The sequence below is a fragment of the Cervus elaphus genome, chromosome 12 (assembly GCF_910594005.1).
Source record: "Cervus elaphus chromosome 12, mCerEla1.1, whole genome shotgun sequence".
In the NCBI taxonomy this organism is placed as follows: Eukaryota; Metazoa; Chordata; class Mammalia; order Artiodactyla; family Cervidae; genus Cervus; species Cervus elaphus.
In genome coordinates, this window is record NC_057826.1 from 43,768,147 (window position 1) to 43,775,430 (window position 7,284).

At 40.3% G+C, this 7,284-nt stretch overlaps 1 non-coding gene across 1 annotated transcript; it reads left to right on the forward strand.

The window, feature by feature from the left end:
* The first annotated feature begins 5,039 nt into the window (after nt 1-5,039).
* LOC122706094 lies at nt 5,040-5,146 on the forward strand. Its single transcript, XR_006344334.1, has one exon. It is a non-coding gene; the product is annotated as a U6 spliceosomal RNA (small nuclear RNA).
* The last annotated feature ends 2,138 nt before the right edge of the window (nt 5,147-7,284 follow it).

The window sequence follows — 7,284 nt, forward strand, 5'->3', positions numbered from 1 at the left end:
TCTTTCTGACTTGGTGTGATAATCTCTAAGTCCATTCATGTTGCTGTAAATGGCACTATTTCATTCTTTTTGATGGCTGAGTAATATATATATACCATATATATATATATAGTGATAATATATATACCATTTCTTCTTAACCCATTTATCTGTTAATGGACATTTGGATTGTTTCCATATCTTGGCTATTATAAGTAGTGCCGAAACTGTATCTGAAAACAACAAAGAAATAAGAAATTGCTTGCTTGTTCACAGATTACTATAAATGTATATGCCAGAAGTGTGGATAGGGTAGGTGAGCTGTCAGTCACAGAGTCTAGAATGCTCAGGGACCCAAACCACATTTCTGAATTGATAAAAGGATTTCATTTCTGGAAACTGGATGGAATTCCATGAAACAAATGATCCATTTCTAGTTCTTAGGCTAATTTTCTGCTGAGGCGTCTGATCAAGACTGCCCTGTGGCACCAGCATACTTATCAGTCTCAGTGAGTTTGATTTGAGAATAACCTTTGAATTCATGTTTCAACATCCAAAGAATTCAGATTCTGGGGATGGCTCAGGGCTCTGCGAGTGTTCTTTGGAGATTGTAAAAGAGATCAGGCATATGGCAGGCATTGCAATAGGTAAACTTTAAAGCTTAAGAAAGGAAGTTGGGGACAGGTTACTTTCTTCTAGAAGTCACAACCAATAATTTTGTTGGAACTCTCTGGTTTCCCCCAGGCTCCCGAGTCTCTACCTGACTCATTTTTAAATTTTTTTACCAGTCAGGCCCCTGAAGATATTTGATTTTCTGAGCCCTGCTTCAAGACTGTGAATTGAACATGCTGAGAGTTTTAGTTTTCTGAAATCCCTGGAAGTTTTTTATTAAACAAATAAAATATGATTTGGGGAAATTCAAATGCTAAAATGCTGGTGATTTGAGTACCAGTCCTAAAATCTCGAATATAAATGGGCCCAATTTAGGATTATAAATCTCAAATCCTAAAGATTCATAAAGTAAAATTTCTTTACCACATCCTTTTGAATTTCTTTAGCACATCCTTTTGAATTTCCTTAGCAGGAACAAATTTTATCCTTTGGGAGTTGTTTAGTTACTGTTATTGTCAAACATCCTACCCTGAAATTTAGGGGCCAAAAATACAGTCATTCCTTGTAATCCAAGGGGGGATTTGTCCCAGAATCCCCCAGGATATCAATATTCATTGATGCTCAAGTTCTTTCTATAAAATAACATACATGTGTGTGTTAATTGCTCAGTCATTTCCTACTCTTTGGGACCCCATTGGACTGTAGCATGCCAGGTTCATCTGTTCATGGATTTTCCCAGGAAAGAATACTGGAACAGGTTGCCATTTTCTTTCTCCAGGGGATCTTTCTGACCCAGGGATCAAATCCCAGCCTCCTGCATTGCAGGCAGATTCTTTCCTGCCTGGGCCACCAGGGATGCCCCATGAAATGGCATAGTATTCATATACAAGCTACACACATCCTCTGTATACTTCAACTCATCTCTGTATTACTTATTATACCTAATACAATGTAAATACTATGTAAATAGTTACCAGGCTTCCCCAGTGGCTCAGCGGTAAAGAATCTGCCTGCAATGCAGGAGACACGGGTTCGATCCCTGGGTCAGGAAGAGCCCCTGGAGAAAGGAAACGGCAACCCACTCCAGTATTCTTGCCTGGGAGATCCCATGGACAGAGGAGCCTGCCAGGCCACAGTCCATGGGGTCGCAAAAAAGAGTCAGACACAACTAAGTGACTAAACAACAACAACAACAAAATAGTTATCAGCATGGGACAAATTCAAGTTTTGCTTTTTGGAACTTTCTGGAATTTTTTTTCCAAATACTTTGATCTGTGATTGGTTGCATTCACAGATGCAGATTTTCTTAGGCTCGTGGATTCTGTGAGTTAGGGATTCTGACAGGGCAGAGAGGGGACAGTGTGTCTGTGCTTTGTGATTCTGGGTCCTCAGTGGGGAAGTAGGCCCAAGTGACAGATAGCTGGAGGTTGGAATCAGATGGAGACATCATCACCCACATGTTTGGCAGTTGATGAGGGCCATTGGCAAGGCACACCTACACATGTGTCAGCATAGGGCTTGTTTGTGCCCAGAGAGCAAGGCTAAAGTGCATGACATTTTGATGATCTGGCTCAAGGTCTCAAGGCAAGACAAGCATGTGGGGTAGGATTATTGCAGGCATCTTTGGAGAATACAATCTGCCACAGTGGTAGATTTGACTTCAGATGCAGCTAAAAGTCATTAAGAGTTAAATTCTTTTTTTTTTTTTTTAACATTCATTTATTTATTTTGCTGTGTCAGGTCTTGGGTTTCCCAGGTGTTGCCAGTGGTAAAAAACCCACTTACCAACCCAGGAGACATAAGATGCAGGTTGGATCCCTGGGTCAGGAAAAGCCAGAGGGAGAAGGGCATGGCAATACACTCCAGTATTTTTGCCTGGAGGATCCCATGGACAGAGGAGCCTGGCAGGCTACAGTCCATGGGGTCGGAAAGAGTTAGACGCAACTGAAGTGACTTAGCATGCATGCATACATCAAGTTTTAGTTGTGGCATGTGGCATCTTTGTTATGGCATACAGGATATTCGTTGTGGCACATGGGCTTTCTCTAGTTGTATGTGGGTTTAGTTGCCCTGTGGCATGTGGGATCTTAGTTCCCCAACTAGGGACTGAACCCTTGTCCCCTCCAATGCGAGGCAGATTTCTTATCACTGGACCACAGGGAAGTCCCTAGACAGCTACATTCTTTCACTTAGTTTATGAGAAGGCAAATAGCCTGGTCATCTTATATCATGTTTTGTACGTACAGCCATCACCAAAAGCTACACTTTGCTTTGGGGGTAAATTCTGAGATGCTGAAAATAATCAGTAGATCCTACCTAAATGCTTTGGAGAAGAGTATTCCAAAACTGTGTTCTGAGCACTAGTTCCTGGAGAAAAAAAATCTTACTGGATATGAATAACTAATAAGTTATGTAGGTATTAAAGAATTTCCACAAAAGAAACCTGTTTGACATTATTTAACACAGTCACCAAAAAAACTCTTTTCAAGGAGATCCTATTAATATCTCTTGGAACTAGTACATCGTGGTAATATTGCCCTGTGGCCTTGTCCCTAAAAGTGTTGGGAAATAGCAACAAAAAAGTACTGTTGGTTTGTCATTTTGTCCTCAATGTTCATTTTTAACTTCTGATTAAACTGGTGCCAGCTGATCTGATTAACTTGGGGGGATGGAGGACACCTGGGGCCATTTGAAAAAGACGTTACTATATCACAACTGTGTTACCTAGGTTTCAGGGCCACCTGCACAAATGTGAAAAGCAATCTGGGGTATAGATGGTAAAAGAAATGCAGAGCTGGAAGAAACCTTAGTGATTATCTACTGTAACTCCTTTATCTCAAAAGTGTAAACTGAGGCCTACCTCTGTTGGACGACTTCCCCAAGAAACGTTTGTCCATGCCAAACCAGAACTGGAAGCCAAGTGTAGTAGTGTTTCCTAGGGTAGTTTTTCCAAATATAAAAAGTGCAATTGTATGTCTTAGAGTAAGTCTGGATCCTGTAGCCCTTAAAAACAAGAGTTTGGAATCAGGTTTCAGGAGACTCTGCATTTATTAGTTGTATGATTTTAGACAACTTTACTAATTCATTCACCTCCAAGCCTGTTTTCTCTTCTACAAATGGGACTGATATGGTATCCTAGCTGCCTTAGGTAGTAGTACTATATCAGTTCCATTTGTAGAGGAGAAAACAGGCTTGGAGAAGGTGAGTGAATTAGTACTAAATGAATGAGTGAGTGAGTGAAGTTGCTCAGTCATGTTCGATTCTTTGCGACCCCATGGACTAATGTAGCCCACCAGGCTCCTCCGTCCATGGGATTCTCTAGTATTCTCCAGAATACTGGAGTGGGTTGCCATTTCCATCTCCAAGGGACCTTCCTGACCCAGGGATCAAACCCAGGTCTCCCGCATTGCGGGCAGACGCTTTAACCTCTGAGCCACCAGGGAAGCTGAATGAGGCTTATGCAAATAAAGCTGGTTGGTTGGTTTACTTGCCCTCTACTCATGTGCAGCTTTCTACACTCAGTAATTGAGTTGGTTTGAGATGCTGATGGATTCACCAATGCAGTTAGTCATTTAAAGCAGCTGTTTTCTTTTTAACCCCTTCATAAATAATACAAAATGAATAATAGTTGAGGGCAAAATCTCAAAACACATTTGCAAATATTCTTAGAGATAAAACATAACACACACTGATACCTCCCCATTGTGCTTAGAAGTTGGAGGATCTAATGTTTGTCTTGAAAAATTTTGGATGTCATTGCAGCACTGTTTATAATAGGCAAGACATAGAAGCAACCTAAATGTCTACCACCAGATGAATAGATAAAGATGTGGTACATATATATAATGGAATATTACTCAGTCATAAAAAGAACAAAATAATGCCATTTGCAGCAACATAGATGGACCTAGAGAGTGTCATACTGAGTGAAGTCAGTCAGAGAAAGACAAATACCATATGATATCACTTATATGTGGAATCTGAAAAATGATACAAATGAACTTACTTACAAAACAGAAACAGACTCACAAACTTAGAAAAAAACTTACAGTTACCAAAAGGAAAAGGTGGGCAGGGTGACAAGTTAGGAGGTTGTTATTAACAGATACACACTAGTGTATCTAAAATAGATAAACAACAAGGACCCACTGAATAGCACAAGGAACTGTACTCATTACTCTGTAATAACCTATATGTGAAAAGAATCTGAAAAAGAATAGATATATGTAACAGTTCAGTTACTCAGTCAAGTCTGACTCTGCGACCCCATGGACTGCGGCATGACAGGCTTCCGTGTCCATCAACATCAACTCCTGGAGCTACATGTATAATTAAATCTCTTTGCTATACACCTGAAACTAACATAACATTGTTAATCAACTATACTCAAATATAAAATAAAAATTAAAAATTCTTAAAAAAAAAAAACCAAACAAAAACAAATGAGAGTGCTCGCTTCGGCAGCACATATACTAAAATTGGAACGATACAGAGAAGATTAGCATGGCCCCTGCGCAAGGATGACATGCAAATTCGTGAAGCGTTCCATATTTTTAAAAAAGAAAGAAAAAAAAAAAAACAAATGAGAAAGAAAAATTCTGGGTATAGGGAGACCAATTAGGCAGACCTGTTGTTAACGCTGGTAGAGCTGGGGCAAGAGTACAAAGGCCCATACACCATGTGTGAAAATATTTAAGAGTTGCAGATAAAACCGATCGATCATTAAATAAATTATGTTTTATCTTCCTATCTTGACAAATACACATTCGCAACAACCTGAAGAGCCAGGTTGAATTTTAAATTCTCAGAAACTCATATCAAAATGTGACATCACAGAACGAGCTGACCCTGTCTCCCTGCCCCTGCTCCAGCACCCACCCCCTTTTCTTCGTCTGATACCATCCAACTCTGTGACCATCTCTCCCACACCTAAACTGCACGTCCACACCCAATTCAAATAGCTACCTCTAGATCCAGCTACCCCTTTAGATCCAGGGCTGTGCATACTGATTGCAACATTCACGGCAGGGGGACGGATGCCAGGAAAAAGCCTGCACAGGCTCTAGAAGCAGGCTTAAGACTATTTGGACAAGAAATTCCAGGATCTGGACAACAGCATTCCACCAGTGGCCTAGAAGTGGGGGCTTGGACTTGGGGTTGCTGACGATCTCTCAGTTTCGTAGTATCCTCTTTGTGCAGAAGGGCACAGTGGAGGAGGGCCAGGGCCAGGGCCCCTCTTGCCAGGGTCTAAGGATGGCACTGCAGTTAGAAGCCTCTTGTAGAAGTCGCAGGGGAGGGTCACAAGGCTGGGACCAAAGGGATGAAAAAGAGATAGTGATTGGAAAGATCGCACAGGGAAAATTACCAAGTTCTTGGAAACTACCAAGATGTGGGAGAACAAAAAAGAAAAAAGACAATGTTTCAATCCTGGATTACCAGTAGAGCTGGGGGGGAACCCTCTGACCTAGGAATCTCAGATTTTTGTTAGCATGTATGATTTTTTATAACTGAGCAAAACCCTTTCTCTTATGTTTCAGGTGGAATTTTCACCCATTCACATGTACTCATAACAGTGCAGAAATTTAAGCACTGCTCCAAGCATCAGATATAAGGGTACTTTTACTTAGAAATGTTTATGAACAGAAATATCTTAGGGCAATACACTTTAGGAAGATGTGTGATTTCTATTTAAATATCATGTTACCTCAAGTTGTACAATTACTTCATTTTATAGCCTTTATGACTTAGAATTTGATCATCTGCAAAACAGGGCAATTGAAATTGCTTTATTACTAATTTTTAAAGTCCACTGCCAGGGCATTTTCCCAAGCCTGTATTCTCAAAAGTCTGAGACATGACTTTTCCTATTATAGATCAATACAGTTGAACTATATGTGGGTTATATGTAAATGAATATAATTATTCTGATTGGAATAGGACCATGAGAGCTAGCTAGCCAACATTCCAGTCATAAAAACAATGGTTATTTTTTTCATTTCATTGCTTTTTATGAGACACTGCAACAATGGTTTGTGCCAGAAAACTCTGACAATGTAATTGAATTCTAGAGCTACTATTCTAAACTCGGTTACAATATGAGAAACAAAAATGTGTCTTTCTTTAATCCATCAAATTTTGCTTGAAAGATAAAAATATTCGGTGTTATGAAAGGTCTCATTGACAAATAATGATGATATTCCCACAGTGGTTTTTCCTAAAGGATAGGAAGAATTAAAAAAAAAAAAAATTAATATTTATTTATTTGGCTGAACCAGGTCTTGGTTGCAGCATGCATGACCTTTTCTAGCTGCAACATGGAAATTTTTAGTTGCATCATCTGGGATCTAGTTCCCTGACCACAGATGGAACTCAGGTGCCCTGAGTTGCACGTACAGATTCCTAGCCTCTGGGCCACCAGGAAAGTCCCGGGACTTCTAAAATGGTACACTCTTTCCTTGATACTGACGTTGATAACTATGCAGGGAAACCAAATAGATTTAAGTGTTTCTTAGGGGTGAGGGCTCCTAGAGCACTTTGGATAGTCTGGTGATCCATGGTGTGCCCCGAATTAGACCCGGTAGGACACTGGAAGGGAGTAGAACAGGATATAACTTGGGAATGCCTAGGTCTTTATCTCTAGAGTTAGGTGTCCTCCAGGCCACAGAATACATTTGACAAACCCCAGGTCCAAAT